General features: G+C 46.3%; 1 protein-coding gene and 1 long non-coding RNA gene across 4 annotated transcripts in view; one reads left to right on the forward strand and one right to left on the reverse strand.

Moving 5' to 3' along the window:
• Positions 1-5,273: 5,273 nt before the first annotated feature.
• Positions 5,274-25,151, forward strand: part of SIM1 (SIM bHLH transcription factor 1) — a 95,462-nt gene continuing 75,584 nt past the window's right edge. Inside the window, exons 1-2 of one of the 3 annotated variants that reach the window (XM_082405228.1) lie at positions 24,102-24,160; positions 24,585-24,735. The gene's annotated coding sequence lies outside the window, so the exon portion shown is untranslated. Of the gene's footprint in view, positions 7,668-24,101; positions 24,161-24,584; positions 24,736-25,151 lie in introns of those variants that run through there. The other 2 variants (XM_082405230.1, XM_082405229.1) reach the window with 2 other exon arrangements.
• On the reverse strand, positions 15,736-23,698 carry LOC309634824. The gene is made up of 2 exons (XR_014248446.1): positions 20,336-23,698; positions 15,736-19,451 (listed from the first exon to the last, which is right to left on the reverse strand). It is a non-coding gene; the product is annotated as an uncharacterized lncRNA (long non-coding RNA).

Raw genomic sequence — 25,151 nt, forward strand, 5'->3', positions numbered from 1 at the left:
AATGTCATCATGAATTAACAAGCATGCCTGCGTGCTTCATGGTGTGACAAAGGTCTTAAAAGGCTCTCTTCTGTTTTTGATTTGCAGACTTTTAAAGCTGGCATTAAAAATATTCCTTCCATACAGCGTATTTGGTCAGATGCTCTCACATTTTTGGATAAGCTTGGTTATTCGTATTAAATCTATTTCTTTACATTTCCTATCACATGTGATAGGAAAGGAGAATCCTGCAGACACTTGCCTCCCAGTTTTAGCCAGAGCTAGAGCAGCAAGCTACCCCCAACACCATTGCCCTCATGAAGAAACAAAAGTACTAAATAGAGAAAAGCCGGCTTTGATGGTGAGATGCAAATATAGTAACAGCCCTCCCTGCGTTGCCTTGAATGGCTGTTGTCCTAATGCACGTTGAAGGGGTGATCTATTTAAAGGGATGTCAGACATTTCAAAGAACTTGAGTTGCCATTTCACCACAACCTAAGATTTATTCAAGAAGAAACAAAAAGATCACATTAAAAAATTCCTTCATGGGGACTTCCCTGGCTGTCCAGTGGTTAAGACTTCGCCTTCCAATGTAGGGGTTGCGGGTTCAATCCCTGGTCGGGGAACTAAGATCCTACATGCCTCCAAAAAACCAAAATATAAAACAGAAGCTATGCTGTAACAAATTCAATAAAGACTGTAAAAATGGTCCACATCAAAAAAATCTTAAAAAAAAAATTCCTTCATTATTTGAATCATTTTCAGAAGCGATCTGTATCTCTCTCAGAGTATATATATTTTATCTCCTGAGCGTCCACTGAAGAAATACATACTAAGCACAAACTTCAACCAAAACTGAGCTATGCAGATGCTTCAGAACACAAGAAGCAACAAAAATCGGCCACTGCCGGTCTCCCCAGCCTTCTGGTCCTGAGCCTGTCCTCCTTTCCTGATCCCAGAGCCGCAGCCTCTCTCCTGGGCACTAACCAGTTCACCTTAAACCCTCACCTGCAGAGCCCACCACCTCATATAGAGGAAGCGCTTGAGAAACACCTGTGGCACAAATACAGTTTTAAAATAATAGATTGGAGGACTGTCTGATATAGACCATGAAGCTAACAGAGGAAACTGAAGGTAATAAAGCTTCTGTAGCACCCACAACGCCCACTGTCCTCTCTCAAAGGGATGGGGTGAGGTGTCTCCAGTGAGGGTCAGCAGAACAAAGTGAGGTTACAGAATATCCTTCCTGCTTGCAGGTCATTAGGCAGACAAATGCCTTCCTGTGCTGGGAAAGATGATCTGAAAGAGAACCAAGTAAGCGCGGAATTTAGGAAATTAAAGGTATTTTTCAGGCAGTGGGTCCAGTAGTAAATGCCCCTGATGTCTAACCCCCAGTGGAGAATATCTTACGGCCTCCACTGCAGATTGCTATTCACTTAACATGTTCCCAACCAAATGTGCAATGCTTTAAGAACTCAGCGCTCGCCATAGAATAATTCTGGAAGGATATACGAGGAATTTATGAGCAGTGGCTTCTGAGGGGGGCCCTGGAAGGAGAGGCTTAATATGTAATGTTTTGCACTATTTGATTTTTTTTACCTTTTGCTCACACAGTATTTTTCCATTGAAAATAGTGGGCTTAAAATGTTTGATAGGGGCTTCCCTGGTGGCGCAGTGGTTGAGAGTCTGCCTGCTGATGCAGGGGACACGGGTTCGAGCCCTGGTCTGGGAAGATCCCACATGCCGCGGAGCAACTGGGCCCGTGAGCCACAACTACTGAGCCTGCGCATCTGGAGCCTGTGCTCTGCAACAAGAGAGGCCGCGATAGTGAGAGGCCCGCGCACCGCGATGAAGAGTGGCCCCCGCTTGCCACAACTAGAGAAAGCCCCCGCACAGAAGTGAAGACCCAACACAGCCAAAAATAAATAAATAAATAAAAAATTTTTAAAAAAATGTTTGATAAAAGAAAAAAAATCTCTCAAAAGTATAACCTGCTTCAAAAAAACTGAACCAAACCAAAAGATTGTGCTTGGTATTTCCTTTACAAACTGATTGACTAGTTGTGCCCTGGAGGGCACAGGGGTTCCATGTCAGGTTAAGAAAAAAAAAACAAAAAAACAAAAACCCTTTAATTTCCTGTTGAGGACAAGTTTGGGAGAAAGAGGGTGATTGCTGGTTCACGCCGGGGAAGGGACCCCCCTGAGAGTGGGCATGGGTCCTCTGATGTGTTTGCTGTGTGTGAAAATGGAATGGGCTGTGTGGAAGCCCTCAGCTCCTCCACGAGGCACTGTGAACCTGAGTGGATTGTCACTAGGGATGAGTCTCCATTAAAGGACAATTAAAACAAGGGAAGATTCGGTGTTTTATTTAGGGAAGAAAACTGAAGATTTTCTGGGGAAGGGGTTTTAGTTTTGTGCTTTTTGTCCTTCAAAAAATCTCAAGGTGCTTTCTCTCCTTTCATCCCTATTATGGGTTGAATTGTGTCCCCTGCCCAAAAAAGATATGTTCAAGTCCTAGCCCCCAGTACCTCAGAATGTGACTGAGTTTGCACACAGGGTCTTTACAGAGGTCATCAAGTTAAAATTAGGGCCTTGGGGTGGGCCCTCATCCACTCTGACTGGTGTCCTTATTAAAAGGGAAATTTGAACACAGAGACAGACATGAATGTGAAGAGGATGTGAAGTGACACAGGGAAAGAAGGGGGCAGATGTGGGAGTCAAGGACCGTGTGGGATGGCCAGAAGCTGGACGAGGCAAGGATAGATCCTTCCCCTACAGGTTTCAGAGGGAGCGCGGCCCTGCAGATGCCCGGCTTTCAGACTTCTAGCCGATGCAACTGTGAGACAATGGATTCCTGTTTTTCCTAAGCCGGCTAGTATTGGGTACTTTGTTATGGCAGCCCTAGGACACTAATACAAACCTTTCCTGTAACTTCCGGGCGTACAGGCCCTCAGTGACCTCTGCCAGGTCTCAGTCCCTGTGGCCTTTTGCCTCAAATCCGAAGCCTTGTGTTTTGCCTCATTGCTTTCAGTTCTTTCGTGCTGCCGGCACCTCCAGGCCTTAGGCCAGGTGGTCTCCAAGCTTGGAAGGACTTCGGGGGCTTGGGGGCCTTCGTGGCTGTCCACCTGTCACTCATCCTCGAGTCTCAGCCCGGAAGCATCTCCTCGAGGTGGTGAAGCTCCCATTCCCAGCCCTACCGTTCCTTGCCCCTCCTTCATTGCTGCGCCTGCCCACGATGCTGCAAGTGTCTGTCTGTGGGTCTGTCTGGCCTGTGAGAATAACTCTTTCCAGGGCAGGGACCGTGCCGTCTTCAGCTTTTACTCCCAAGCCTGCCACAGTGTGTCCGACGCACAGATGCTCAGTGAATCGTTCCTGAGATGAGCTGCCCTCTGAGTACGTACCGTTGGTGGAACCCTGTCAGGAGACGCTCTGTCATTCCAACCGCCTCCCTGTAAGAGCCAATGCCCAGAATCTAAGCAGCCTGTGGCGGCCTAGAGAGGAGGCACATCATGACAAGGAGAAACAGGGCATCTGGTCTGTTTCTAGCACTTCTGTAACTCTCACTTGTCCTCACTCAGAGGCCCCGTGAGACAAGAGCCCAGAGCAACAAACGGGGTCCCAGGAGAAGCATCCAGCCTGGGTTATAAATCTGCACCGTCTGGGGTATTTCTCCCCCATTATTTCTCACTTGTCTACTCGCACATCTGCCTTGATTGCATTTGGGGCTGTAACCTCCTCTTCCGAGAGGGGCCTCTGGGAACTGAAGAAATGATGGCTGGATGGAAACTGCTAAACTGGGAGACTGAACAAATGGGTGGATCTGAACGAAGGCTCTGGAAGAAGTGGATGGTCTCATTCCCCCCACTTGTTTATTATAAGACCAAAGGAACATGTTTGAAGGACTAATGATTTAGAAGGAAAAAAAAAAAAAGTGGGAAATGAAAGCCATATTTTTCTAAGGAAAGAACATTTTTATCTTGATCATCCACAAATTATAAGACGACATACATCAGCATGCTATTTCATTAACAAATTACAGTCTCTTCTCCACAGCGGAGGAATAAAGAAAAAGTTCACCTAATAAGAGAGGTTAGCCCCTAATTAGGATCAGGCTGTAGAATTTGCTGGGTGTAATTTTCCACTGCAAATTGTTCTCGGGTTGACCTTGGCTGGTATTAAGGACATGGGTTTGAAAACACATCTTTCCTTTGCCAGCACGTCCCCACAAAGCCCTAGTGCCTTCCACAGACCATTACTGAGTCTGTCTCCACCCCCAGCCTCCTGCTCCCCAATTGGCCTCCCTCCCTCCCTCCAGCTTTAAGGGATCTTTTTGAAGAGAAATTACCATTTACTGAGTACCTGCGGGGTAGCAGAAAAAACACAGGACTTGGAGTCAGACAGTCCGGCACTGAATCACGTCTCCACTCTGTAGCTTCCCTGAACCTGGGTTCCCAGCTGAATGTTGAAATGATGACACCTGCTTTCAGAGTTGTTTCAGGGCTTAAGGGTGGTGTGAAGGTATAAGGCAAGCGCTCACACATGTTATTTTCCTTCTGTTTCAAGCCCTGTCAGCAGCTCTGTAAGCCTGGCATTCCTCCTCGTTCCTCAGCTAAGACACCCGGAGAGGCCAAGTCAGTCTCTCATGGACACGCAGCCCAGATACGGTGAGGGCAAGATTTGAACCTCTGACCCCAAAGGGTCCAACTCAGCCGCTTTGTCCACCCAGACACAGTGACCTTGAAGATTGGCTGCTCAAGCTCATACATGGGGTGCGGGCCCCCAAAAATATAGGCACTAAGCACAGTGGCTGTTCATGTCTTTCCACCCTCTGGGGCTCAGAATATGAGTCTGGGATGGCCAAGGCGGCCCTGGGCGTGGATCTCCTCCTTTCCCCCAGCCCCGTCCCCTCGCCAGCCTGTCACAGGGGAGCGCCTGCTCACCTTGCTACTCCGGTGGCTTCTAAAGAGATTGTGTAAAAGCCTTGAGAGGGGCTTCCCTGGAGGCGCAGTGGTTGAGAATCTGCCTGCTAATGCAGGGGACACGGGTTCGAGCCCTGGTCTGGGAAGATCCCACATGCCACGGAGCAACTGGGCCCGTGAGCCACAACTACTGAGCCTGCGCATCTGGAGCCTGTGCTCCGCAACAAGAGAGGCCGTGATAGTGAGAGGCCCGCGCACTGTGATGAAGAGTGGCCCCCGCTTGCCACAACTAGAGAAAGCCCTCGCACAGAAACGAAGACCCAACACAGCCAAAAATAAATAAATTAAAAAAAAAAAAAAAAAAGCTTTGAGAGGTGGGTGCTCTTTATTTCCAAGAAACCCTCACTACCTACCCTCTCACCCCATCTCACCTCCTCCCCGCAAATACCCTGTGAGGCCCCAGGTGTGCTGGATCTGTGTGTAGCTGAGGTGGTGATTTCATAATGAGGCAAGGATCAGAGTTGTATACAGTCATTTCATCCATATTGATTGCTTCACCACATGCATAGGAGACGTGTGGAAAAGTTCTATAAATGCACAGCAAGCAATCCAGCTCCCTAGGTCAGCACTTTGGAAAACTTTGGGGTTTTGAAAATTTTCCAACGGTTCCAGAGATGTCAGCGTGACCTTCAGAGGCAGGACAATTGCGGGAGTAGAGGGAGGAGAGAATGATTTTGAGTTCAGGTGAATTGTGCTCTCATATTACTACAATGAATAGGTACCTGGGAAATCTTACCAGAAAAGACCTTGAAAATAGAATTAATAGAATCTCCTCAGACTTCAGACTTTCCTTGATTCCTTTTAGGGTTTGTTATCTCTGTCTGCCCTAAACGGTCCCCACCTTGAGCTGCCTGAGAACTATCGTCAAGAAAGGAATTTCAAAAAAAACAAAATCAGTTAAAATCTCCAAACTTTAGAGATTAAAGATTGCCATAGGTTGTGGAAGACGGAGAGGTAGAAAGAATGAAAAATAAGAATGGGAAAATAATTCTTCTTAGCCAGTACTTATGGCAGGTGATACAAGGTCTTTTCATAAACACAAGAACCTAAAAGCAGAGTTCTTAACAGGCCCGTACGTTTTAAAGGGGAAGAGAAAAGATTTGTCTTTTCCTCTTGTGTCTTAAAAGGAATTGTACAAATTTCAACCATCTTCCTTTGGTTAAAAATGACTTTTATGAATTTGGTTATATAAATACTCAAAATTACAGCAATTGGAAATTTGGAAAGCAGTCTGACTTTTAGCAAATCCCCAAAATGGCCCCTGAATGGGTATTATTTACTTCAAAGTCATCATCTCGGCAGATTGTGCTTATTTCAACAAGGCAGTTATATCCCACAAGTGTTTGAAACTCCCTTTCTGAACTCCCTTCAGAACCCAAGGTGCATTTCTCCTCAGTGTTGGCAAACATTGGTTCTCTGAGAGATACTTTGATTTTTGGAAATGACCCAAAACGAACACAATCAATCTAGGTGAAAACAGCTTGGGTCGAAAGCAAAATGAGACTATGATTCTGGAGTAATTGACTTTGAAACCAGTTCCCCAAGAGGAGTTTGAAAAAGTGTTTTCCCCAATGGCAGCCTGTTGGAAGTAGGAGTTTGTCCTCCCAAGATGGATGTTCACTCAGCTGTATGAAAAGTCATTCTCTATTTTTCTGGAGCCTAAATCCCAGTAATGAGTTTTTTTCTAGCTGTTTTTCTCAAAGTTTTAATTAGACATTTACAACTTGATGATACTATTTCTCCTTTCACCTGGGATCAGTGATTTTTTTTTTTTTTCATTTCTGATGTAGAAAATTAGTTCTCTTAGAACCCACAGAACTAATTAGCTAGTGGAGGGGCCACTGGGGATTTGCTCAATTGATTTATTCTTCAGTTTACAACATTTTCTGGCATTCATAAGCTATTAAGATTAGTGCTAAGTTGTAGCTTTACCATGTTTCTGATTACAATAGCATGCGGAGGTGAGCTGGGCCTCCTCTCCTCTCTAATTTAGAAGCTCATCAGGAGACATTTATTTACTTCAAAAGTGCGTGACCATCAAGGTTATCAAGTGCTAATCTCTGCCATCTCATCAAAGGACTGAGGGACGAAACCTTTCTACACCCACAATGTTTATAAAGGCCTTTTGCCCAGTTCCTGTGGCAACTTCTCCATATTCTGGGGAAAGATCAAGGGTAGTACCTATGGGAAGAAAAAGGATAAAGTCTTTCCTAAATGATGCTCTCTCTGCACCCACTTGAGGCGTCTGTGTACTTCCTTGTGGTCCAAGTCTGCTTCTTTCATCCAACTGAAAATAAAGCACCTGAACATCTTCCCTTTTCCATTAAATGCTGAGGCTCGGCCACAGGGGCTGAGATGGAATCCTGGTGTTTGGGAAAACAGTGGAGTCACCCAGGCTACCAGGGGTGCCTGTTCCACAGAGGTCAGCTGTCATGAGCCCATCTGAAATTGGCATCAGGCTAAAACAGGGTGTGTGTTCCCTTGGGCCATATCAGAGGCGAGTGCTCAGAGGAGGAGCTCCAGGCATCTTAGAAAACTCCAAGTCAAGCGGCACAGGGACCTGCCTGCAAAGAGCCTTTCAGATGGCAGCTCCTAAAAGCAGATGTTCCGCCTACTGACCCACCCTGATATTTTGGGGCTGGGGGGTCCGGGTTTTCCCTCCCCTGGATAAGAAGGAGGATGAAGGACTTCATGCTGGTCTATTATCAATGTGAGTGTTTACCTTTGTCACTGATGTTTACCTGGGGATTTTTATTTGCTTAATATAACGTAATGTCATATATGTAAGCTGAGCTCTGATGCATATATTCTTTTATTTAAATAATCAAATCTTTGTGACTCTAGATTAGAGAAAGGTGCCATATTTATTCCTTTTAAGTGGTTGTTTAGAATTACTAAACACCCAGGATGGCTTCCCAAAATGGAAAGTGAAGACAGGTGATCCTTCTAAACTAGTATCAGGTGAATTCTTTGCTCAGGAAGACGAAGAATGTAAAGTTAGATTCTGAATCGAATCCCTAAGTTTGCAATAATGTTTCTCTAGGGTACATTCTAATGACAAATTTGCTGCCACTTTAAAATACACAGAATCTGCTTTGGAAACTGGGTTTTGCCTAGAGTCAATGTTTTCCTGTAGGATCACATGGCCAGTCTCAGGTGGTTGGCTGCCTAAGAGATAAAGAAAGAGAAAGGACCAGAGAAAATTAGGGATGAACTAGAAAGGTTATACCCTATGGTCCTTCCCTCCTCTGCCCCCCTGTTGCTTTATTTCTCAATCGTCACTTGCGAAGCTGGCAGTAACTTAAATATATGTTGTTTGTATAGATAACTCTAATAATTTGTCACGGTATTGTCAGCACAGAGCAAGTTTTATTGAGAGAAATCTGCTTGCAAAATACCTTTCCTCCCACTCTGCCCACAGGTCAAACTACCCCCTGTTTTTGACACATATGAATGTGACTTTAATAAGGGAATAAAATACAGACTCACCAAGCATTCCCTCTCCTTTGTTTCCTCAGCCTCTGTCTCTATGTCTCTGTCTCTCTGTCTCTCTCTCTCTCTTCACTTTTTATTTTTGAATTTGCTTGTTTGCTGGGGAAGAGAAGGGGTGGGTAAGTGCTATGCGGAGACAGTAGTGATGAAAATCTCTAGCCCCTGAGTGACACAGGTCAAATTTCTCTGTATGCTGGCAAAGGAACCCACAGTCGCTGCCAAAACCACAGAGTAAAGTCTTCTAAAAATCCCCTCAGACATCGATGTTTTAAGAGTTAAGCCTTTTCATTTATATTTGGACAACCACCTGTTGACTTCTACTGGCGCTTGTCAAGGGCGGATAGATGGCGGGAACCTGCAGCAGAATTAGTCCATTCAGAGGGCTTGATGCTCCCCTTTGAAGACCTTGCCATTGTTTTCAGTGGAGCCTAGTCAAGGCTCATAAGATCAAAACATGAAAAACAAAAAGGAAAGAGTTTACTTGGGGCAGGGTCTCACTCTCCTCTTGTGATTATCACGGCATCCGCAGGCCATCCTTTTAAATCCGGGAATCGATCAGGGCAGTCTTTACAACGCGTTTCCCAGTCCTGAAATGCGGTGGGTGAGAGCCAGGGAAAAGACAAGGGAGAAAGTCCACGACGGCAGGGCCTTCCCCATGGCTCCTGCTCTGCCTGAGCATTTTCCAGGGCAAGTTCTGCTCCTGCCACGAAGAAAGAGGGGAAGATGAAGGCAAAGTAAAGCCAGAGGAAAGGGAACACAGGGCAAAGTATGCTTCAGCTAAGAAAGTCTCATTTAAACCCAATCTCAAATTTGTGATGGGAAAGTCGACCACCATAGGATGGCATCTTTGGCAAGGCGCAGACAGTTCTAGGCACTGACAGAGATGCCTAATTCTCCAGCCTGCCTTGATCAAGCCACTTCACAAGTGTTCTGTGAACGTTTCCTATCCCCTAGGCCTTATGGCAACTCAATGGTGAACCCACCACGGATCCTGCCCAGATGAAAATGTACGTTATCAATTACCCTTAACAACCCCTAAAAGAGATCAGAAGACAAAACTCAGAACCATAGGTCTGTTTTTGCTGAATAAAATATTCCAAAGTCTCATTTTGGAAACAATTCCTTGGCCAATTCAACAGCATGAACAGCGGATGGGGGCCTTTATTTACCAACATGCCACTTATTGTGTACACCGCAGATCCAGAATTATGCGAAGGACAAAGAGCTGTAGAGGCAGCTGGGGTAAGAAAGCCAGCCTTGCCCTCCTCCTGGGAGGGCTGTGACGTCTTGACAAGGGTGCATCTAGCTCCACCAGCTTCCTCCTATGGTTCCCCTTTCCCTCCCACAAGCCACTCACTTCAAAGCCACTTCTTCCCCCACCTGCCACAGACACGGGCTCTGCCACAGCCTAGAGTTCATGGCCCTTCACTCTCATCCATACCGACACCAGCCAGCCCCTCAACTCAGAGCATCAGCAGGGTACACAGACTCTCGGCTGGGCACTGGGGAACCAAGGCTGAACCCAGGTGGTTTGTCCCTGCCCTCAAAGTCAACACCGTCAGTCCTAAATTGGGGTGTCTGTGAAGTGCTATGGGAACCTAGAGGGTCTGCATTGGATTTTGCCAAGAGAGAAACAAAGGCTTCTGTAGTCCCGATTAAATCCAGCATCAACTGCAACCAGACCTGAGGCAGGGCTCAAGCAGGCAAAGCAGGATTAGGGCTTCTATGGTGCTATGGTTGCTCATCAGATGCTCAGTTCCCCGGATTTATCTTTCGATTCCCCAGACAGGCATCTAAAAGCGGCATTTGGCTTTCAAAGCACGCAATGAACACGCGTGTCATCTCCACAGTGTATCCAGGAGCAGAGGTAGGCACTCTGCACAGCAAAAGAAAGGGTGTTTCCAACTGCATTCCTTCCCACCCTTGCGTCACTGCCCCTTCTATCCCAGGCCCTCATCTACCCCTTCTCTCCAGATGAATCCCATCCATCTATCCACCTTGAGGGCCACTGCCAGACTGTTCTTCCCCAAAGGCCGTGTGCACCTTGTCCTGGCAGATTCTAATAGAAACAGACAGGCACACTGACAAGGTGGAAGTGAGAAAAGTTTAATGAAGGGATTGTGCAGAGTGGTACAGGGTTTTGGGTGCCACCAAAGGATGATGGAGCACCTAGAAACTAGCAAGAGTAAGAAGCCCTTACCGCCTCCGGGTCTAAGAGGGCGAGGAGAGAGAGAGCTGCAGCTGTACAGGAGGGGCTGTCCACCAGGGCTGGAGCCTAGAGTAGTATGACCACCGCCAAGGTTATGGCAGGAAGAGGACAGAACAGTAAACAGTCCAGCCTTTCCGTCTCCCATTCTCCAATGGCTTCCCACTGGTGGAATTCAATCAGAAGCTGAAGGGAGCCCAGCTTCCCCTTGGGATCCTCTGAAGAGGTTCGGTGTTGGGGAGCAGAGAGCAGGGTCAAAAGGGCAGAGAATGGATCTGTCGGGGGAGGGGCAAATAGAAAATAACCAGCACACAGCTACTATGAGATTGTTCAGAAACCTTCAATCTAATGGACATTTATTGACTCCCAAGGATACTCATTGCCATGATATTACTTCTGATTCACACCAGACCCCTGAACCCTGTGGGCTTCAAGCCATGAGCTGCAATGGGACAGACAAGCCTCTGAAGTAAGCAGCTGCTGGGTGGGTGTGTCAGCACACAATGTGGATGCAAATCTGGAAAGCATCTGGAGGTCTCAAAGCCAAGAAGAAACACTGATAGCCATGGGAATGGGGTGATGGCTGACACCTTCGGGTAAAAAACACTTGGGGAGCTTGCTGGGCAAAGATGAGACAAGGACCGAGGCAGGGCCTTCCAAGACCCCTGCACTGAGCAGTTCCTCCTGACTTGAAGAGAATTTCGTATTGCCTAGCACAGCACACAAGGCCTTCCTCCCCTGGGCTCCACACACTTCAACATTCATTCTCGCTGATTCCAGAGACAAACCCTCATCTCTGGTCCAACCTGCCTCCACTTTTCTACCCCTTCCTCCTTTCCCATGCTCTGTGCCTTGTCTCGTTCACACCCTGCTCCTCCTTCACAAACGCTTTGGCCTGGCCGATGGCTCCCTTTCTTGACCCTCGGTAGTTCCCACATCTCCACCACACAGCACATGCTGTCTTATAGGGCCTGGGTCTTTTGTCTCCACCCCATATGGAGAATTAGGCGCTCCATGTGTGTTGGATGTAGATGGATCCAAAAACAGTTGATTCAATCACTTGCTTATTTTGGAGGTAGCCAAACATCTTTGCAGCCAAAGGCCAACTTTCTTGTTTGTGTCACATTAGCCCAACAGTGTAGACTAATTTGTTATTCCTAAAACAGCACTCCAAAAATAGTAGTGGTAGTATCACTGGACTATATGGGTAGACTTCCAAAGGGACTATGCAAAAAGGACAGTACTTATTTGGAAATATATTACAGTGGCTAAAGGCATGGTAGGCTCAGGAATCAGAAATCCATGTTCAAATTTTGCCCCTAGCACTCAATTCCTTGCAATCTGGGGAAAGTTACTTAATCCTTCTGTTTTCTTATTTGTAATAGTGGTACTTATTTCATAGGTTTGTCAGGCAGATCAAATAAGAGAGTGCTTGGCCCAGGTCCTGACAGGTAGTAAGGCCTTAACAAATGTTAGAGATCACTGTTATAATTACTTTTAGCCCCTAGAGTGTAGTTCATTAAAGCTAGAAGGAGCCACACAGAAATTCTAGTCCAATCACTTCATTCACAGATGTGGAAATGGATGCTCCCAGCTCAGGCCATGATGAGGCAGAGCTCAGCTATCATAAAACAAGGCCCGTGTTCTTTCCTTACTGACCAGCATTATTCAAGGGAATGCATGATGGTTCAGACCTGTACGGGTCCACGCTTTCACTCATATTACAAGCAGTGGGGTAGAGTGATCTGGATCTGCTTTTTGTTTTTAATTTTCCCTGAAGATTGCTGGTGATCCTTATAGGAACACTGAAAGCAAACGTGGAGAGTATAGCTGGAGTAGAAGTCATGGGGGTGTTTTGTACACGACACTTTTTTTTTTTTTAAACATCTTTATTGGAGTATAATTGCTTTACAATGGTGTGTTAGTTTCTGCTTTATAACAAAGTGAATCAGTTATACATATACATATGTTCCCATATCTCTTCCCTCTTGCGTCTCCCTCCCTCCCACCCTCCCTATCCCACCCCTCTAGGTGGTCACAAAGCACCGAGCTGATCTCCCTGTGCTATGCGGTTGCTTCCCACTAGCTATCTATTTTACATTTGGGAGTGTATATATGTCCATGCCACTCTCTCACCCTGTCACATCTCACCCCTCCCCCTCCCCATATCCTCAAGTCCATTCTCTAGTAGTTCTGTGTCTTTATTCCCGTCTTGCCACTAGGTTCTTCATGACCTTTATTTTCCCTTAGATTCCATATATATGTGTTAGCATACTGTATTTGTTTTTCTCTTTCTGACACTTTTTTGTTTTTGTTTTAGACTAGTATCTCGGTCACAGGCAAACACTTGTTATGAAAATATCCACCTATAGGTGGCAAACTCACACTGCTGGCATTCTGTCCTTGGGTGCCCTTGCAAACAAATGCCACTGGGGATGGAGATGAAAGTGAAATTTAAAGAAAGAAAACAAGAAACCTAAATGCATCCAGAAATAACATTCTCACACAGATGTACAATGAAAAAACACCCACATAATTTCACAAAATACTTAGTCTGATTCGTCGGCAAAAACACCTCGTGGAATTGCACCAAATGCATTTATTTGAAATATATTTCCAGAGGCCCTACAACATAGCACTCCCTGGCTTGCAGTGAAAAAGACATATTTCACTGCCTTCCGAGCCCTGACAGTCCAGTGGGTGGCCTTCCACACACAAAGCACTTCCAGCAACAGCTCTCACTTGGTCACAGCCGTTGTTCCCGATTTCCCAGACGAGGAAACAGAAGCTCAGAGACACCGAGGGCAGTAGCAGCGGAGACTAGAGCCCAGCCCTTTGGACTGCAAGTCCTGTCTCTGTCTGCCACTGTCTGCTGCCTCCAACACAAGGCAGAAAGGGACGAAATGATCCAGGATTGGGAATAGGACTAATTCTGTTGGGGTTTATCACTCACAAAGGAGCCCCAGCTGGTTCTTCCAGAGTTTTTCTGAATAGAGTGTCCTCAGCTGCCCCAGCTAACCCAGACTCGCTCCCTAACCATGGGGGGTAGGGCTGTTTCCCAGAGTACAGGTCTGGACCTCCTGGGACCTCTAAGGAAGGTAATGAAGAATCTAATTTATCAACAAGAAAAAAATCCTTCCACACTACTTAAAAAAAATCTTTGGATATAATTCAGGTTTTTTTTAATGTCTTTAATTAGAACAATATTAAATGACTGTTTAAACACAGAGAGTAAACTCCCTCCTTGCTCCTTTCATGAGTTTCCTACGTATTATCCCAGACCTATGGCTGTGTATTTACAGAGATGGGGGTACGTAAGTGTGCAGATAGAGTTTTCTTTACCCACTTCATGCATCATTCTGCCACTTGCTTTTTTCATTTAACGGTGTATCTTGGAGAGCTTCCTGTAGATATATGTCACTCGGTTTAATGTGGCATGGTGATTTATAGTTTGGATGTACCATAGTACATAAAACATTCCCCTACTGGTGGGTATTTAGGTTGTTTCTGCTTTTCACTATTACAAACAGTTCTGTAGTGAAATCCTTTTACACATAACTGTACACATGGGCAAGTAGCCCTGAAGGATAAATCCTAAAAAGGAAAAATTGTTGGAACAAAGCACATATACATTTTAATAAATACTGTTAAATTGCCCCCGAAGAAGGCTGAACTCACATTTCTGTTGACTCTTTCCATCTTTTTTTTTTCTTTCTCTCTTACTGACTTTCTATTCTCATCCAATTCTCTGGGTCACTTTTATCCCATGTTCTAACTTTAACCTCCAAGTCTGCCTTCTCCCTCCTTCTCCCACATCCAGTTCATCAGAAAGCCCTGTTGTATATACCTTCAAATATGTCCAAAGTCCAAGCCCTTCTCACCATCTCCACTGCTAGCACCTGGTGGAAGCCACTGTCATCTCTGTCCTGGATCCGGTGTGGCCTCCTACACATCTCCCTGCTTCTGCTCTTGGCCTCCTTCAAACTGTCATCAACACAGCAGCCAGAGTGACCCTGCTAACACCAAGTCAGATGGTGTGGCTCCCGCCTTCACTCAGTGACGTCCTCACGATGGCCTCCGCGGCCCCCGTGATCTGCCCCTCTTGCTGCTTATCCCCTATTCTCCCCTCTGCACCCCATTCTGCTCCAGACACCGACCTCCTGCTATTCCACGAGCATGCCCCCCACTTTGGGTCTTCGCTCCAGCAGTCCCCTCCCTCCAGACATCGCTGGACTTACTCCTTCACCCCCCTTCAAGTCAGCTCAGGTTGCGCCCTGACACTCTTACTTGATCCTGCAAACTCTCCCTCTGGATCCCTGTCCTCTTTGCTCCTTTTTCTTTTCCCTCAGCACTTAAAACCTCTTATCTGCGATGTGACTTTTTATCATGTTCATTGTCTATCTCCCCTCATCTGAATGGAACTGCCCCATAGGTGGGAATCTTTGCTATTTTGTTCACTGAAAAATCCCGAGTACACAGAGCAGTAGCTGCTACACAAGAGATGCTTAATAAATATCTGTGGAATTGGAATTGCCATTCATCCCCCTGTTGCAATTATGAAACAGCTTCACAGAGGTGTGGTTTTGACACTGAGGCATTCCCTAATGGATGATGTTGTGCTGTGGATTTAAAAATAAGTTTCAAAAAGAAAAGGTGGAAACATTGGACATCATCAAAATCTAAAACTTTTGCTATGTGAAAGACCCTAGAAAGGGGAGGAAAAGACAATTTGGGGAGAAAATATTTGCAAATCACATATCCAACAAAGGGTTTATATACATAGAATACATACAGAAACTCTCAAAACTAACAGTAAGACAGCATAGAATCCAAGTAGAAAATGCACAAAGGACATCAACAGACATTTCATCAGAAGGGGGATAAAGATAGCAAACAAGCACATGATAAAATGCTCAACATCATTAACCATTAGGGAGATGCAAATTAACAGCATAATGATATCAGACCTATCACAATGACTAAAATAAAAAATAATGATAGCACCAAATGATGGCAAGGAGATGGAGAAACTGGATCACTCATACATTGTTGGTGGGAATGTAAAATGGTACACTCTCTCTGGAAATTAGTTTGGCAGTTTATTTTAAAACTTAAAAATGGACTTCCCACACAACCCGGAAGTTGTACTCTTGGGCATCTATCCCAGAGAAATGAAAACACATGTTTACATAAAAATTTGTATCCAAATGTTCATAGTGGCTTTGTACATAACATTCAAAAACTGGAAACCACTGGAATGCCCTTCAGTGGGTGAATGGTTAAACAATCTATGGTAGCTTCATAGCATGGAATATTATTCAGCAATAAAAAGGAATGAACTATCGGTGCATGTGACCACTTGGATCAACCTCAAGGGAGTTATGCTGAGCAAAAGCGCCAATCTCAAAATTTACATATTATAGGGTTCCATTTTTATAACATTCTTGAAATAACAAAATTATAGAGATAGAAAACAGATTATTGGTTGCCAGGGTTTAAGAATGGGAGCAGGGGAAAGGGACAGGTGTGGCTGTAAAGGGCAGTGTGAGGGAACCTTGCAGCGATGTTATAGCTCTGTGTCTTGATGTTATACTAAGCTACACATGTGACAAAACTGCATATGACTACAGACACACACACACACACACACACACACACACACACACACACACGCAAGTGCATACATAACTGGAGAAACTTGAATAAGCTGTGTTAACATTGGGGCAGGCTGGGTGAGAGTGAGAGAGGTGCGCTGAACTTCCCTGTACATTTCTTTGAAACTTCCTATAAGTCTATAATTAGTTCAAAATGAACAGTTAAGAAAAATTTCAAGAAGAAATCCAGGCCAGCTAGTAAGCTCCTCTTCTTTCAGCCCAGAGATGCTTCTGCTTCCTTGACTTCGTGGGGATATTTGTCCCTTGGGTTACTCTCTTTATCTTTAATACACATCACCCCTTTTTACTTGATCGTGTTCTAAAAGTTTCAATCACTTTTCGAAAGAAAATCTGGAAATACTTACTCCGGTGAACATTATTCCTGTGGGGTTCTGGGGAAGTTACTCAGATTTCTGTTCTTCAGCCTTCCCTTTGGAAACTTGGAGAGATGTCACCTGTCCCCTTCCTCACAGGAATGCTGAGGATTACAAATTCACAGAAGTTCCAGTGAAGTCCTGAAATCATGGAGTGAATGAGAATCCCCTCCACCGAGCGCCCTTCACATTCTCCTCACTGCACAGGTGCTTCCTTTGCACTGTCTCCTTGGTCAGGTGTCAGCTCATTCTAGAAAGATGTGAAGGTTCCGTATGAGCTATGGCACTGCTGACCATTGGATAACTGGTGGTGAATAACACTATTAAACATTCTGGGCCTGTGGTGATTTATACCCTTCCTCAAATTTCAAATTACTCAAAACGAGTGTGATTTTTCAAAAGTTACCTTAAAATGCGTAAACGTATTGTTGAGTAAATAGAGTTTTTAAAATAAACACATTCAGTTACTTTAAAGCATTTTCCCCCTGAATTTGGCCAATAGATTTTCAAAATTTTTCGTGCATGTCGATGTCAACACTTTTGACAAACTCTCCCCACAATGCTTCCCACCTGCACAAGTTCCCCTCTTTCTCTTCATCACAGTAACCTTTCTTTTTCCCTCCCCTACTTTGCCTGGAACATGCCCTCACTAAACAAATTTGCTGTGTCACTTCTATTCTTATACTCCCCTGGAGTAAACCATTATTTGCTGGTTGCTCTGACCAGCACTGGCAACTGGGGTTAACCACTGAAACCCCTGCATGATGATTTGCAAGGGTCGTAATAAACATTCCTTGACATGTGTCACACAGCCTAGAATCACCAAGGAGGGTAGTGTTAGCCCAAGCGAGAGCTACTCCACATAGCGCCTTTGTGCAACTTAGAAAAAGGTATCCTCCCTGGGTAGGACATAGGACTGAGTCCTGGCTGAGTTTCAATCTTGACCTGCCCAGGTGGGGCACAAGCTTTGCGACTGGACTCAGAAGCTCTAGACCAAGCTCAGGTACACAAGCTCAGCTCCTTCTGACCTTTGCAATGACTCCATCATTGACTTGCAGTGTTTCTAAGAGCAATCACCTGACCCATTTGTGACACAATTTTTTTCCTGGGTCACAGTAAAAATTATAAAACACTTAGGCACAAGGTATTACAAACCCATCCTGTTACAAGTTTCTTTTTTTTGTCACTGTGACAGTGGTGCCAGTACTCATTGGGAGATCAGCGGGTCACTCAGCTCTAGGACAAGCTCAGACCATTTTGGTTTCCTTCAACGAGGAGGGGGAAACTCTGGCTATTTTTGTCCTTGTTTAGTTTTCCTTTTTCAGTGCAGTGGTCTGTGACGCACAGTCCAACATTCATGACTTGCTGTCGGGGGCCTGAGGCACACATTCTCTCAAGCTGAATGAGAACATTTGACCCTCTCCGTCAATTTGCAGTAGAACACACCTCCCAGATTCTCCACACTATGGGATACCAGCTCTGGACATTTCTCATTCAGTGTTCATCTCTGTCAGCTAGTCTGAAAATTGGAACCAGAAACACTTGACAAATCACTGGCCACGTTATGGTTACAGGTGGTGACATGTTGCCGCTGCTTATTCATGAAACTGGAGGTTAAGACCCCATTTCTGAGATGTAGAGTAGGGAAAACCCCACATAAAACACCAGCGTTGGACACAATATCACATAGGCAGTTTCCAACTGAAATGCCGGTTATTAGAAGTCGTGTGGAGTCAGGAGTTGCCATGGAATCCATTTGTTTCTAAACCAGCTCCTCCTGCTGGAATAGTTTTTCATTATCATGTCTTGCTTACGGGGGGAGGGGGGAAGAGGGGCAGAGAGAGACAGACAGACACACAGACAGATGGATGGGGGGGTGTAATTTGATATAAAACTATGTTATAATTCTTATATACCCAAGCCCTAAAATTAATCAGAAATTTACAAACTGAAGGAGGATTAATATCAGCTTTAACACACATTCATATTGCTGTCTGGTTTGGAGGAAAACAGTCACATTGCCATCACGTGACTTCTGATTATTCAGGGAGAATATACAGTGGCTTATCATATGACATTTATCTTCACAAACAAGTTATCTGATCTCTGGGAGTGAAAATAAACATCCAAGCAGATCTAAACTACGGTAGGCTGCACACTTGCAGCACACTGGTTTTTCCTGTTTCTCCTATGTATCATTTTTATTTAGATTCTTAACCAGATCATTACAAGTTTTTCCTCTGAATCTACTGCCAGGATCCGTCTATCCCCTTGTTCCTCCAAGTTATTTGCTTAAACCTTGAGGTGTGATTGGCTGGCATGCTTGAGTTGTTTTTGTGGTAAAGTCTCCATGTGTTTGTAGGTAAAATACAAAAACAGTTGGTTCAAATATCAACTTGGGACCACTGAATTTCAAAACATACAGAATCCATAAATTAACCACTATTTTAACATATGTACAACACAATTGAAGGTAACTAGTCAGGAGATCAGTTGGATGAAGACACATTAACATTATATTTGCATATTTATCTTCTGTGTTTTGTACTAAAGAATATTTCATATGGGGGTGGGGGGAAGTGTCGGTAGATGACTCCGGAACCTTGAATCTGTATTTCTGACTGTCTCCACTTCCCAGAGTTCTGGTGAGCTCTCTCCCAGGGGTTCAAGAAACCCTCACCTCCATTAAAAGCCAGGTCCCAGCTTTTCCTTCAGCCCAGGGCCCTTAACCCTGTCCAGAGCCAAGAGGGCCCCATCCTCACATGTTTCTGGAAAGACAATTCAAGAGGAGAGAAACTTGAAAAGCCCTTAGGCATATGAAAATATATTCAACCTCTATAATTAAAGAAAAAGAAATTAAAAGTAGACTGATTTTTTCCCACCTATCAGATTGGCCAAAAAAAAAAGTTATAATGCCCTTCATTGCAAGGCTGTGGAGAAACAGCCCCTCTCGTGCACTGCTGGTGGGAGTGTCAATGGGCACAACTGCTGTGGAGGGCAAGGTGGCAATATCTATTAGGAGGACAAATGCACATACCCTTGATCTAGCAAGGGAAGTCTAGGGGAGTCTGTCCGGTGGTTACATGGGTACACAGGTAACCGACATGTATACAGTGTTCATTGCTGCACTGCTTGTAATAGCAATGATGGGGAACAACCTAAATGCCCTCAGTGGGTGACAGGTTAAATAAATTATACTGATATCGTCTTAAAATAGAACGCTTACAGATGTTTAGGAAAGAAAGGATGAGGAAGTTGTCATGGAAAAAAATCAAGGTGCAAGACAGTGTGTAAAAGTATCAATCCTAACATCTGCTTGAATACACATAAAACAACTCTAGAAATATTATAAGAAATTAAATATTGTTGCATAGTAGTGGACACCGATTGGCAACCAAACGATGCATTTGCTTGGTTTGCAAAGCATTTTAAAATTGGATTTCACTTAATAATCTGATATCCAGGTGAGGAAAAAACGTGAAGCAGGCCAGGTGTTAAGATAAGAAAGGGTGCTGGTAACCTAATCTGTTTGGATTTTCCACCCAGCTTTAGGGTCATACCTCAGACACAACTAAAGCAGGGTGGTGGGACTCTGCAGTGTGAGCACGGAGGAGTTGACCCGTTTTACACCAGGAGTGGGGCTGTGACTCACGGATTAATATCCTGGTCCCAAACCTCTCTCCAGGTTTCCAGGCTTAGGAGCCGCAGCCAGGAGAAGGCACACCTAGTATCCCCATCCTCCCAGGTGTGCCAGGAGCAGCATTTGTCACAACAGGTACAGGGCCTAGGGCCCATGATAGTTTCAGGAGCCCACAGAATGTTTTTATTTTAATCTATTTTACAAAAAAGAAGAAAAAAAATAAATATAAGATTAATGAATATATGATGATGAATTCAGCCAGAATTACACTAGTCTTTGCAGCAACCCAATTGTAAAATATAATCTTTAGTATTTTTTATGGAGGAAGGGGCCCATAAAAACATGACAAAAGCATCCAAAGACTGACAAAGTCATACTGTCCCAACGTGGCCCTGTACAAGAGGGAGCACGTGCCACTGAAGAGGAGGCTATGGGGCCCAGCCAGGGCCTCTTCCTCCAGGGGCAGTTCCCCTGCACCAACACCACACGCATCTTGGGTCCTTCATGCTCAAGGACTCTGGCAAAATTAGGGAATGATTTCAAGGCCAAAAGGAGAACCAATAGCTTATCTGCTATTTTTCCAACGTGTCCTACCCGAGGTGGATTGGCCCAAGCCCTCTGGACTTCTTCTCCAGCGAGAACCGTGGAACTCTGGAACCTTCTGGGGGTGCTCTGAGCACTTCCCTGCCCTTTGGAGGCCAACCCCCCCCCCCAAAGGCTGGCCTGGCTGAGTTCCCCCGCCTCCTCTCCCTCATTGTGAGGCCACCATCCTCTTTCTTAAGGAGGTAGGAAGGACCCATCTTCACAGCCATGAGTCTCACCCCTGGACCTCAACTAGACAGTCATATTATTTTATGCCATATGCCCAAGCTCCTACAGTAGGACTCTCACTTTAAATCTTTTCCCTCCTGACTGTCTTCTCCAAAGGCAAGCTGAGAGAAGGCAGGCTGAAGCAACGGTTCTCAAAGTGTGGTTCCCTCACTGGCAGCATCAGTATCTTCTGGGAACTTGGCAGAAAGGCATATTATTGGGTCCCATTCCAGATCTGCTGAATCATAAACTCTGGGAGTAAGAACCAGCAATCTATGTTTTCACAGGCCTCTCCAGGCAATTCCCATTCAGGCTCAACTTCCAAAACCACCAGCTAGGAGCAAGGATGCCCAGACTTTCAAGGGCAGATTCCCAAGTCCTAGGACGCAGAGGTGATGAGGCTAGCTAGAGAGGGACTCCGGTGTGCCCCAGACGCCAGAGGCACTTGGTCCCCGTCCCAGAACACAGAGGTACAATACTTCGCCGGGATCCTGCGGTGACGCCGGAGGGCAGGAACGGGCGTCAGCTCTTCCAAATTTCAGTCTGGCGGCGCCCCAGCCGAGTTAGGACGCAGAGTCGGGGGAGGGGGAGGGCGGGGAGGGAGGTCCGGGCGGCCTTCACCGCGCAGTGGGAGGCGGCGCCCGCACCCCTCTCTCAGAGCTTGTCCTCACCCCTGCTTCTGCGGCTCGCGGAGCTGCCTGGCGCTCGGACCACCCCCGCCCCTCCCATACCTTACGAATGCCAACTCCAGAGTTCAACAGGGATTTCCGATTCCTAAATCAGAATGGAGCCCGAGGTCCATATTTTAAAGCTGCGCTTCGCTGAAAACTGCACCCTAAGGGACCCCGGCGCTCAGCCAGGTCTGGAAGCCCCGTCATCTGTTTACGGATTAGAAGCATTCCCGAGAATGCCTTACCCACTCCGCCTAGAGAATGCAGGGCTAGGGGGTCCTTTTCAGGCACTCGCGGCACAGTCCCGGGGCACACTGATCCCAGGAGCTAGACTCAAAGTTGGGGCTCAGGGAAGGGGAAACTCTCCAGAAACCTAATCCAAAGGCTCTCAAAGCAGGCCAGTGAAGCACAAGCCCTCTGGATCCACCCAGTTCTGACGCCCCTCACCCGTTTCGAGGCCGCGGACGCCTCTCCGCCCCCTTCCGGCCACCTCGCCTCCTCACCCCCGCCCCCCGTGCGTCCCGGCCACCCACTCGCGCGCCCGGGCCTGGCGTGCGCTCCAGCAGCGCACCGAGAGCATGATTTGGCCTGAAGATCGGAAACCGATTTCGGAATCAAAGTGTCTTTCAACCCCAAGTCGCAAACCAACGTTCATCTTCAGTTTTTTGCACACCCCGATTTGTGCTCCTGGGCCCTGCTTTGCTGAATTATACACACACACACCATCCACAGCTCTATTTCTAGAAAGGAAAAGTGTAAAATGTGCCGGCGGTCTGAGCCGCAGGCACCCACCCGCTCCTGTCCTCAGAATGCGCAGGGTCAGAGTTTTTCAGCTACTGTTAATGTTTGAATCATTCAGTTCTTTAAAAGTGTGCACAGTTTAAGAAGCACTGTTGTTTTTCAGCGACCAATTCAAGGTTATATTAGACTACAATTTCAAAATCTGGGTGGAAAATATTATCCAGAATATTTAGAGAAACTATATAAAATCTTTACTTGCCTTTCTTTGCCACTCTCATTTTTCAAGTTGGTACATTTTCCTTTCCTTCCTTCCTTCTTCCTTCTCTCTCTCTCTTTCTTCCTTTCTGCCTCCCTCCCTTTCTTTTTTCAGTGTGTAACCACTGAAGCTAATTTTTTGGACATGTTAATGGTCAATTCAGACAGGCACCTGAGAAGTAGTACCTCAGAAGAGAGCTGTTTTGTTTTGTCATAAAATAATGTATACTTTCCCAAACCTCCTAATCAAACAAGTAATATTTACAGTAATTTAAAAAATATTAAATACGCCCCTAGCCTTTGTTTTCTAGCAGACTCGCCCGGGTTAAAGTTATAAGGGACCCTTGTTTCTGCCTCAACATCACAACGTCTAAATGTGGTAATAAAATGGGGCTAGAACAGGATTCACTTACATGGAAGAAGAAAAATGTTAGTATTTCCCTAGACATTAATGTTTCCCTAGGTAAATTCTCCTTTCCACTGGCAGAGAGTGAACATCTGGATATAACACACAGAGATATTTAAGTGACCACCTTCAGATTTTGCATCTTGAATATAAATACATCCGTCATCCTGACATTGGCCATTGAATAAAATCTGTGCCTGTGTGCTTTGTACAATTGTGTATATGTGATATGCAAGAGTGTAAAAGTGCATGTGTGCGTCCCTAGCAGTCTGTTTTTGTTTTTGTTTTTTTAAGTGTTACGGGTCGGGGGCGACGTGGGAGACAGATCACTCTAGTTTTAAAGCAGCAGGGCTCAGGGAGGAGTTACCAGAGGCAGGATAGAGGTCTGTGCCCGAAGCAGGGGTCGGGGCCTCTGTGCTGAAACCGGCTCGCTGATTTGCACCGGAATTCCGCTGGGCGTTCACTCGTTCTTTTACAACCCAACTCAGCTTCTCTAGACTGCGACGTTGGGAGCGGACGGGCGGCCCTCAGAGGACCCTCCTTTTCGTTCTGGGCGCTCACAGCGCGCGGGACTCCGCACGCACAGGCGTGTAGGTTCTCGGCTCCGCCACGGTGGGCACGCCTTGCCCCCCCCGCGAGCTTGAGCCCTGGACCTCTGCACGTCTTGGCGCCCAGGCCCGCGGAGGGCGGGATCCATGCGGGCAGCACCCAGGGTCGTCTCGGAGGAGGAAGAGACTCCCAAGTGCGCGATGTCGCGGCCTCTCTGGGCTGTTTACTCTCCTGGGGAAGGGGGTGTGTGGCGGAGGAAGGAAGATGTTTGTTTATAGATCGGCTCCGGTTTCTTCCCGCGTTAGGACCGCGTAGACAGTGCCCGATCGCCAGAGGGCTGCAGTTTGAGGCACCCGCGCAAGGAGGCGACGGCCTAGCTTCTCCTAGGGTTCCTGTTTGGTGTTGGTGGGTCGCGTGTGCCCGTCTTTTTCCTTTCTGGGGCTTTTCCCCTTACATTGGCAAAGAGGTGGGAAGGATTAGCCTAATAAAGCCTCAAGAAACTGGTTTAAAATTTCTCCTGCTAGAGGCAAAAGGCGATTCTTGGAGCACGTGGGAGGCTCCCGAGGTCCCGGGTCCAGCCCCTGCAGGCGTGGTGCGCGCGGGGCCGCGGGCGGGGTCGCCGGGAGGGTGCGAGGCCGGGGCCGGCACCGGGCGGGGGAGTGCCGGAGCCGCGTTCCCGCTCCAGCCGGGGTTCAAAGATTAGAAAAACAGGTGTTACGTCGCCATGCTAATTCACTCTCTCGGTAAACGCGGCTCAGACAGTTGTGTGCGGAGGACTTAGTGAGGGGGCCGTCACCACTTGGCCGTGCATTCACTTTGTTTATTAAAGGACACATTCTCAGTTCATCGACTACTGAGCTTCACTGGGACACTGGAGCAGCCCTCCTGGCCCCCAACCCCAGGACGTCGTCTTTGGTGTGAAGACTTCCATACTCATCTTGCTGCTGAAGGCAAAATACTACATTTCTTCGGCGCAAAAGGTACCCTGTAATGGGAGGCGTGCACTGCCTGATCCCCCAGAGTCCCTGCGACGGCCAAGGGTTTCAGCCCGCAGCAAAGTGCCAACACACCTGCACGTTGTTTGAAGTAGAGATAGGGTTTACAGTAACCGCCGACTTAAGTGACATCCTTTCTAGAACAGTCGGAATAGAAAACTGCTTCTTACCCATGAAGTGTCATTGCTTCGCCTGGCCGCTCCATATTACCCCTAAGTTCTGTCCAGGTTGGGGGCGGGGAAAGTGGGGAGAAAGAAGGATCTCAAGGAAGGTTCTTTCAACCTTTCCAAACAACCGACCCCACTCTTTTCTTGTAGGGGTCAACTTTATCTTATCTGGTCTTTCTGCAATCTTGTGTATAAGGGAGCCACAGTACATCTCCCTCTCTATTCCTACTCATC

This window comes from Balaenoptera borealis (genome assembly GCF_965194805.1).
Source record: "Balaenoptera borealis genome assembly, chromosome: 9".
Taxonomy (NCBI): Eukaryota; Metazoa; Chordata; class Mammalia; order Artiodactyla; family Balaenopteridae; genus Balaenoptera; species Balaenoptera borealis.